Consider the following 10,423-nt stretch of genomic DNA (forward strand, 5'->3'; position numbering starts at 1 on the left):
CCGTTACTGTTGCCACTCACTGTATAAATTTTAAGTGCTTTAAAACAAGGTTTTTCATTATCTGGCAACCTCCGTTCCTTGATATGGTCATTAATTTGTTTCCTGCGTCGTTGCTCAGAAATTTTCTCAATTTTCGTACCCTGGGGTGTTCTGCAATTCTTTCGTACGTGGCCTTCAGCTCCACAGTTCCAGCACTTTGGTTTCTTGTCAGTCCTTTTCCTTCCCGTGGCATTTAATTGTCTGTTTAAATCGTATGCCTTATTTTCCGTGCTCTGAAGAGTTCTGCAGTTCCTTCGTAGGTGGCCTTTAACACCGCAATTCCAGCACTTTAGGGTCGGTTTTGTTTCACCACTATTCCGTCTTAAAGCATTCACTGGTCTTGTCAACTCATCCGTTTTATTATCCGTGCCCTGGGGTGTTCTGCAATGCCGTCGTAGGTGACCTTCAGAACCACATCTCCAACATCTTACAGCCACTTTGTTCTCACTGCTACTCCGTATCAAAGCATCGACTTGTCTGTATAAATCATCTAAACGAGCCATCAATTGGTCCCCTGGGTCGTGGACTAGCACAGCTCTGACTGGGTAGCGATCTCTAAGAGTTGCTTGCTGGGCTGCTTCCAATTTCACGGCGTACAACAGAGTGCTTTTTACATCCTTTACATCTGCCGTTCGTAGAGCCTTCTGTATTTCGGGATCCCGGATGCCGTCGATAAAGTATTGCAAGGACAGGATTTCCCTTGTTTCTGTCGGGCATTCCGAAAAGGCGAGATGGGACAGCCTTTCAACATCCGCGGCGAGCTCCTGAAGTGTTTCGGTAGGCTTCTGTTGACGAGATTTTAATTGGAGCCTGCTGTAGTCTTTTAAACACTTCTCCTCAAAGCGCAACTCCAAGGCGCCGGACAGAGCTTCGAAATCTAACCTTTTGTTTTCGGGAAGAGTCTGAAGGATATCCGCTGCGTCGGCTCTTAGAGAAGCGGCGAGATGACAGGCCTTAGCTTGGGAATCCCATCCATTCGCATCCGCCACGATAGAAAATTGTGTCTTATACACCTGCCAGTAGGTCTTCCCATCGTATGTGGATAGCTTCAGAGGTGGACGAGCAGGCATTGGTAAGAATTTAAAATCATCACTCCTGCTCCCTGCCGACGCTACGAATTTCTTTAAAGTATCCATTTCTTTGGCAACTGCAGAAACTCTCTCATCAATTTGTTCTTTTACAGAAGAAACCCTTTCTTCTATTTCTTCTTTCACCGAAGAAACTCTCTTCAATATGTCCAACTTTATTTTCAACTGCGTCAATTCTGCCTTCCATAGCTTCAAATTTATTTTCTATTATGCAAGTAATTTCTCTTTTCATTTCTTCTTGACCAGCTTGAACGGCTTTCATTTCGTTCTTAACGGATTCCTGGCCCAATTTCATTTCTTCCTTAAATGATGCTTGGCCAGCTTCCATCTTTTCTTGGAATGCAGCAAAAGCACTAATGAGCTGTCTCAATTGTTCTTCCATCGCTCTTGTTATTGGCATTCAAACCCCACTCCTGACACCAAAAATTGTTGCGTGCGTACGGGTTCGTTATGAAATGAATGCACAAGTCCGATGAAAAATGAACAAAAATTTATTATTATCACAACAAAAATGCTTAAATTTTCTCAAATTATCATGCAGTATTACAATATCTCACAGTAGATTTCTTTTAACTACTCAAATGTCCAATAGAACGTAATTCAAAACAGCTAAAGAACGCTAATCCACGAATTCGCTACAATCAACAACAGTAGTTTTCTAAACAACAACAAACTAAGCAACTACTACAAACTGAGATGTTTTCCTCCTTTTATAACATTTTAAAATCACGCGCTAGAATTTTCCAGTACTTTCTCGAAATGAAAAAAAAAGTTATTTATTTATTTAATGCACGCGCTCTTGTATTTTCAATTTTCCGGCTTAGCTTTCTTTTAATATTCGTCACGCGCTGCACTGCGCGAGAAATAAAACCATTTAATTTATAATTGAATTAACATTAGCTTTTTAAATACCAAATTCGTAACAATATGTAATGCAACAACAGTGTATGTATTTTCATACTCAGTTGTTGTAACCCCTATTACTTGACTTATGCAGTATGACAATAGAATGTTAGCAACTCATCAAGGGCGTCGTAACCGTGGCCCTGTTGTGAACCCTCCTTTCTTTTTCTAGTAATAGAACATTAAATTTGCCGTCTCCACGGAGTTGCGTTATCGTGGGATGATCCTCTTTGGCATCTCCCTGCTGGGTTGGCACTCAATTCCGTATGGGTATACCCAGATATATCGGGGCGCGTAATGGCAAACCGCATATTGAGTTGATCAATTTTAATAAATTTCGCTTAGTGCGCATGCTCAGTGGTGTACCGTTGGCGTGGGAGGAAATACTGGCGACTAAGGGGGGGGGGAAACCCTACACAAGCCTGTTAGTCATGTTGGTTTTACTGTTTTACAATTGCAGTACTACAGAAATTTGTGTGTGCTTATTGCATGTGCTTCTGTTTCATTTCGTTCTGTTTTATTTTGTTCATAAACATTTAATTTAACATCAGTTATTTTGTAAGGATCCTAAGTTTTACTAACGTTTATTTTATTTTAAAACTGTACTATCACTTCTTATTTTCTACTTCCGGCCAGAATTAAATGCTTTAACTTGTTTATGCAAATTGTCTTGTTAACGCCCAAGTACTTAAGTTGTGGCTTTTTGCCAAGAAAGAGAGAGAAGGAGTTATAGGAAGCAAGCCGCTTGCCAGTGTAGTTTTACGAGTTGTCACTTTGTTGCTGGTTGCCTTTAAGGTCAGAGGTTTAGCCCTCTTGATAGTTGCAAACGTATTGTAGTTTAAACAGTTCGGCGTACTACATACATACCTTTTTTAAAGAAAGGCTAGTCTTAGTGCTAGGCATTTGTATACTAATTCAAAGTTAGTTCTTTTAGTTAGAGTTTTAGTTAGTAGTTTTTATATTCTTACGTTCAGGTCACAAGTGGTTGGTCTTTGTATTCCGAAGCTAGGAAGACCCTGTAAAAAGATTGAAAATAAAGGGTTTCGTATACCCTTACTGCTTGTGCTGTCTACTTCACACCTTCTTGAACATAGCTTGAGTAAGCTCCCTGTTCCTATTCAGGACCATTTATGTTTCCAAAGTAAATCAAGAGAACCACAAGTCCTGACAATTTGACTTTAATTCAGTAATTTAAACTGGATTTATTCCTTAATTTTTGACAGTATATATGAAAGGAACGTATAGTAAATGCTCAATTGCTTTTATTCCTCAGAAGTATAATCAATAAGAATTCGGCTAATATATCGTGTAATATTTCTTGTTTGTAATACTTCTTAAACGAAAATGTGCGTAGTTTACAATCGATAATTATAATCAAAGTAATGAAGCAACTTACAATCTAACAAATTTTAAAACCCCGAACTGTTTACGCGTAGATAACACAATATCAACCATATACCGTGCGTATCGTCTTTTAAAATTGCACGAAATTCTATTCTGGGCATGCGCAGTTAGCGAAATTCGGTTAACATTGATCAACTCAACGTGCGGTTTGCCATTACGGAGCGGAAGCCAGCCTCTGCCGTTTAAACCCCTTCGCTTGCTGCTAGCAACGTTCGCTTCTTTCTCTCTCTGCATAATTTCATTGTTTCAAGATATGCAAGATATAATGAAACTTTGCGGTACTTATCGCAGCCATGATAAAAATATATGAATCAATATTAAGCATCTGGAAGTGCTTTATCCAGCAATACAATTATGTTAAATTCAGGCATCTGTGACATCTGTGAATGTCATCCTTGTATCCACATAGTCAACATTATTACATCATTATATCTAAATCTACAACATTATGTAAGATTGTAATATAAATTAAAATAATATTAAAATAAGACAAAAACATTAGATAAAAATTATAAAGATAAAATTAATCTCAATTATAATTTAAACTTCAAATAGCTCATTAATTCCTGTTATGTACTCTAAAAACAGTAATTCCTTTTTTGGACTGGGTCATGTCTAGATTAGTTCATTTCATATGATTTTCATATGACTTCAGTGATGACGTAGATAATTCGGTATTTAAACCCAAACTTTCTCTTAATAGCTGCCATATTGGATAACTGGGCTCTTTTGCTTCTAGATCTTTTACCGTTAAGATGTTCGCGTGCCGCTTTTCTTCCTCTGGCAGCAGTATAAAAAATTAAAATGTCCTTCAGTAACCACGATTAGAGTGCCAAGTGAACTGCGGCCGCAAATGTCAATTGAAATAAAGATTAATATGTTTTTCCCTCTGCCAAGTTTGCATTTCAGTTTGAAACCACATTATACGCTATCAATACAGCTAAATCTTCTCTATTAGAATCCGTCGAAAGGATATCGTAAGTGCCGGGACACCTATGGATTTTGCCTTAGCAAAACGTTTCCGAGTATGAAAATGAAATGAAGTTAATGCTTGTCGTAAGCGCGTGTAGCACTAACGGCAAAATTGATTTCTCTCAGCAAAATGTTTCAGTGTATCAAGATAAAATTAATGCTCCATTCTTCAACACGGAATGTATAAAAAATTGGATGTATGCATCTTCAAATTAATGTGATTAGTAGATAAATTTTACATTCAAGCCATTCTGTTTAGCATCTTGAAGTGATAATTTTTTTTTTGTGTCTGTAAAATATTATAACCATCTACCATAATATTTTAACCATCGTCGTTTACACAAGATGCTCAATGGCAAGATCTAGAAATGGAAAGAAAAAAAAAGTTTTACAGCGGTATACTAGTGACTGAAAATTCAGTCCGAATGTTTATAATAAAGTGATTTCAAGGATCAGGCCACATGTTTTTCATATTAATTAATTGAGATATCATCAATAGAATAAACTGCACTTCTTTTCAGTAACATGGAAAGTGCTATAAATTTTTAGCTTAAGCATGATGCCTTCGATTTAAATTAAAAGTTTATAACTTTAATTTAGAAATTTAGGAAAAGCATATTAATTGCTGTTTAAAAATAAGTAGAATGTAACAAGAGTTTCCTTTCTTTAACCGATTTTGCTAACATAAAATATGTGAGTACATTTAATGTTGTTAACTTGGTAATAATACATGCTAAACGTGATTAATATCTTGGAAGTAACTAATCTAGTGGAGCAGTTAAGAATACTTTGTATCGTAACTGAATTACCAAATGATAATTTTTATTATATGTTGCGTGTGTACGGGTTCGTAATAGATCGAATACACAAATCCGATAAAAAGTTAATAAAATTTATTCTTATCACAAGAAATAAAATGAAATGTTGAATGAAAAGGTTTTCCTCAGAGATATTCGTATAATATCAAAATATCACGCAATATAATCAGTGGCTATATTTTAAACTACTAAAACGAAACGTTAAATAGAATGCAATCCAAATCGAAGAGAATGCAGATCCGTTCAACAAAATTTACCGCAGCTAAGTAAACAGCAACTAATAAAAACTCAACTGAGATGTTTTTCTCCAGTTTTTTAGAGCTTTTTAAACAGTCACGAGAAGCTTCTGGTAATTTCCGTTTTCTCGAGATTTCTGAAAAGCAAAAAAGTAGAAGAACGAGATGTATATTTATTAAATGTTAAATGCGCGTACTGTTAATAAATGATCTTTATTTAATATGTTTCACAAACAATAATAACACATGGATTGTATTCCTTCACTTTTATTTCATTACACTAATTATAAATAAGCTGTCAGCGATGCGAAATAATTGATACACAATAAGCGAGCCATTCTACATGGCTGTCACAAACACAATTCTATGACTCAATTAATTATCTCACATAAAGTTCAAAACTAAAGGAAGAAAAACAAAAGAAATTTACGCTGTTTGCAACAATAAAATGAAGCAAACGATACTCACATAAACATCCTGGCCCTCGTTGAAATCCCAGGGGATTTCAACAGTTGGAGCATTTTGAAACTTCTTAGTCTGTAATAAAAGATAAACATAAGAAAAATAATACAAAATATTATATGCGAAGCAGTTCATAGTTTTTAGTCTGAATAGGAAGAGGACACAATTTCACGACTGGTCGTTTTATGACACCATGACCAGGTTTAATACTAGTAATTCCGACTCTACGATCTGAGCCCGGATGAATAGCAATTATTCTCCCTAACCTCCATTTAAGAGGCGGAAGACTGTCTTCTTTGATGAGGACTAAGTCATTGACTTCTAAATTGTTTTGACTGTTTTGCCATTTAGGTCTTTGCTGAAGCTGAGACAGGTATTCTCGACTCCATCTTTTCCAGAAGTGCTGAAAAATAAACTGTCTCACATGCCATCTGTCAAGGTGATTGAAGGAACTATAATTTAGGTCTGGTTCAGGACTGGCAGTTAAAGACGTTCCTATTAGGAAATGACCAGGTGTTAATGCAGTTAAATCATTTGGATCAGCCGATGTTGGAGACAATGGCCTAGAGTTGAGACAAACGTCAACCTGCGCTATCAAGGTCTGAAATTCCGGATAGGTCAGCACAGTATCACCAACAGTCCTTTTTAGATGTAATTTCATTGACTTTACTGCCGATTCCCATAGTCCACCAAAATGGGGAGATGATGGCGGGTTGAATATCCATTTTATTTCCTCTAAAGACAAAAATTGGTTAATTTCTTGATTTTCCTTACATTGCAAAAAACATTTTCTGATTTCTTTGTCTGCACCTTTAAAGTTAGTACCGCAGTCACTATAAATCTCAAATGGTTTCCCTCTTCTTGCAATAAATCGTTTCAATGCACTTAAAAATGCCTTTGTTCACAAATCTTCTACCACTTCAAGATGTACTGCCTTTATTACAAAGCACACAAATAAGCATACGTAACATTTAAATGATTTTTGTCCACGTCCTGCACGATGATTTATCATGAACGGTCTAGAAAAATCTATTCCAGTTCGATGAAATGGTTGCGATTGTGTTACTCTAGATTCCGATCAGCCATTATTTGACTTGCAGTTTTAGCTGTAAGTTTACAACACGTGATACAAGATCTTACTATTTTTCGGATAGCAGATCTAGCAACTATGATCCAAAATTGCTGTCTAATTAAAGATAGAAGAAGTTCTGGTGCTGCATGCAGATATTTGACATGAAAGTGTCTAATTATGATTTCTGTCAGATTGTGTTTTGAAGGTAATAAGATTGGATGTTTTTCATTTTCTGATAGTTGCGCATTTTTCAGTTTTCCTCCTACACGTAACACTTTATTGTCATCTAAACTTGGACACAAGCTAAGGAGGTTGCTGTTTGTAGGTAAGTCCTTTTCCGACTCCAAACACTGAATTCCTTTAAAAAAATGAAATCGCTGCATTATTCGGACAATACAGAAAGTTGCAGCTCGAATTTCCTTACTAGATAAAAAAAGTATTTCTTTTTAGATATGCTACTTTAGAATTCGATATGAATCTTAATATCCAAGCAAATATGTGTTGTAACTTTGGAAATGAAGATATATTTGATATAATAGCAAGTTCCTGTACAGGTTCAGAAACTACAAATGAGACTGTTTTACGTGCATCTGGTAATGCCTCTTCATCTATAAGAATATTTTTAGACAAGGCAATCTCACTGCACTTTAACCAAGAAGAACCATTCCACCATAATTGATGAGCTAATAGTTCTGCAGGAAATAACCCACGTGAAGCACAATCAGCTGGATTTTCTTTTCCATCAACATGACTCCAGTTCTCAGGTGGTAAGATGGATTGTATTTCAGAAACTCTATTGGATACAAATACTTGCCATTTTTTTAGGATCTTACCTTAGCCATGACAACACAATTTGTGAATCACTCCAAGCTTGCACTAAATCAAAATTTATAACTAATGCAGCTTTTACAGACTGAATCAAGCGTGCCAATAACACTGCTGCACATAATTCCAGTCTTGGAATCGTAATATATTTTAATGGTGCTACGCGAGTTTTAGCTGTTACAAGTTTAACATTAATGTCAGAGTTATTGCAAGTTTTGATATAAATAACTGCTGCATAACCCCTTTCAGACGCATCACAAAATCCGTGAAGTTCACATTGAAAATAATCAGGTAGCAGAATTTTCCTAGGTATATTTATAGAATTCAAAAGTTTAACTTCTCTACATAGATTTCTCCAATTTCGATCAATCTCTTCTGTTACAGGATCATCCCATGATAATTGTAATTTCCACAATGGCTGAAGGATCATTTTAGCGAGAATTACCAAACGGAGCTATCCACCCCAATGGATCGAATAGCTTTGATACGAATGACAAAATAATCCTTTTAGTCGGAACACTTTGATACTCTATTACACCGACATTATATTTGAATTCATCATTGTCCAGATGCCATTCCAATCCCAGAACTTTCAAAGTTTTGTCTTCTATTACACGATGAATATTGTCACTATGTGTGTTTGTTAAGCCAGAGGTTTTTAACAATGACGGTTCACTTGTCGACCATTTGTGAAGCTCAAAGCCACCCATTTTTAGCAGTTGTTGCAATTCGTCTATTAGTGCAATACCTCCCGAACTATCTTTTACACCAGTTAACATATCATCAACATAAAAATCTCTTAAAACTATATTCTTTGCCTTTGGAAAGTTCAATCCTTCATCAATCGCTAACTGACTCAAAACTTTGGTTGCAAGATATGGAGCAGCTGAAGTTCCATATGTAACTGTTTTTCCAAACGACAAACTTGCATTTGTTTATACGGGCTATCTCTCCATAATATTCTCTGAAAAATCTCTAGCATTTTCATGAACCTTTATCTGTCTGTACATCATTTTAATATCAGCGGTTATTGCAATGTTATGAAGTCTAAATCTTAGTAAAATACAAATTAAGTCATCTTGTATTTTTGGGCCTGTCATTACCGTATAATTAAAAGAAACACCTGTGGTTGTTTTAGCGCTCGCATCGAAAACAACTCTCAATTTTGTTGTTAAGCTAGAGTCCTTCAACACGAAGTGATGTGGGATATAATAGTGTTTATTCTTTAACTCATAATCTGTGTCTGGCACTAATTCTATGTGTTCTAGTGAAAAGTACTCTTTCATAAACTGAATATACTGGTTGTAAATTTCTTTCATAGATAACAGCCTCTTCTCCAAGTATTGAAATCTTCTGTGCGCCATTTCACGGGAGTCACCTAGAATATCTCTCTTACTTTTGAATGGTAATGCAACTGAATAACGACCTGATGTGTCTCTAAAATGCGAGTTTTTAAAATGTTCTTCACAAAGTTTTTCTTCATTTGTTAAAGGTTGTACATTTGGAAACTTTTCTAACTCCCAGAAAGAATTTTCTAATTCATCTGTGTTTGTATTCAAATGATTTACATATACTGGCTCAAAATTTGTAGTACCCGAAATTATCCATCTCAACCTCGAATTTAGAGCAAATGGTAGATCAGGACCACGTTTGACAATTTCTCCCGTCATTAAATGCAGAAATACATTTACTCCAAATAAAATGTCAACTGGTTGTGACTTGTAAAATAATGGATCAGCTAATTGTAAATCACTAAAGTTATCGAAGATGATTGATGGCAAAGATACATAGGGAATGTTATCTGTCACCTTGACCAGTACAAACTCTGATGTTGATACACGAATATCACTTTTAAAATGAGAAGTGAATACTAAATCAACTTCCCAATTACTTATAGTATTAAATTCTCCTAGACATGATACAGAAATGGAAATATCTTTCACTCGTAATCCTTATTTCTTCACACGATTCCTTGAAATAAATTATCTCTGAGATCCAGTGTCATATAAACATCTACACTTCACAAATTGTTGTTCAGAATTTTGAACTTGTATTAAAGCAGTACACAATAAAATGTGGCTGGTTTGATTACTTTTTGCATTCGAATCATAATGAGAGACACAAACTGTGGCTGAAACATCCTTAGGAGTCGTTAATTCATCTCTTTTAGGGATAGATTGCGTAGGCGGAGATATACTGTTTAACTGAGTTTTATTCTTTGAATTATTTACAATGTGCAAAATACTGTGATGCTTCTTAAAGCAATATTGACATGTATTTAAACTCTTGCATTTTTTGAGCAAGTGCATATTAGATAAACAATTAAAATAGTAACGATTAGATTTTACAAATTCGATTCTTTGCTGTATCGATAAATTTAGAAATTTAGAACATTTGGCTAAACTATGATCTTCTTTACAATAACCACAACCCAAAGTAGCAACCAGAACATTATTCTTATTTTGAAACCCAGATTTAGGTACCTTATTACTTGTTGATTTGCTATTTTGAAGTGTTCTTGCATAGTTTTTTAGGAATTCAATTAAATTCGTAAGTTTTGGAATTTCATTACATTTTAACTGACGTTCCCACCATAATTTTGTA

The sequence above is a fragment of the Stegodyphus dumicola genome, chromosome 4 (genome assembly GCF_044657685.1).
Source record: "Stegodyphus dumicola isolate Sdum_Otavi_A_Nest chromosome 4, ASM4465768v1".
NCBI classification, from domain to species: domain Eukaryota; kingdom Metazoa; phylum Arthropoda; class Arachnida; order Araneae; family Eresidae; genus Stegodyphus; species Stegodyphus dumicola.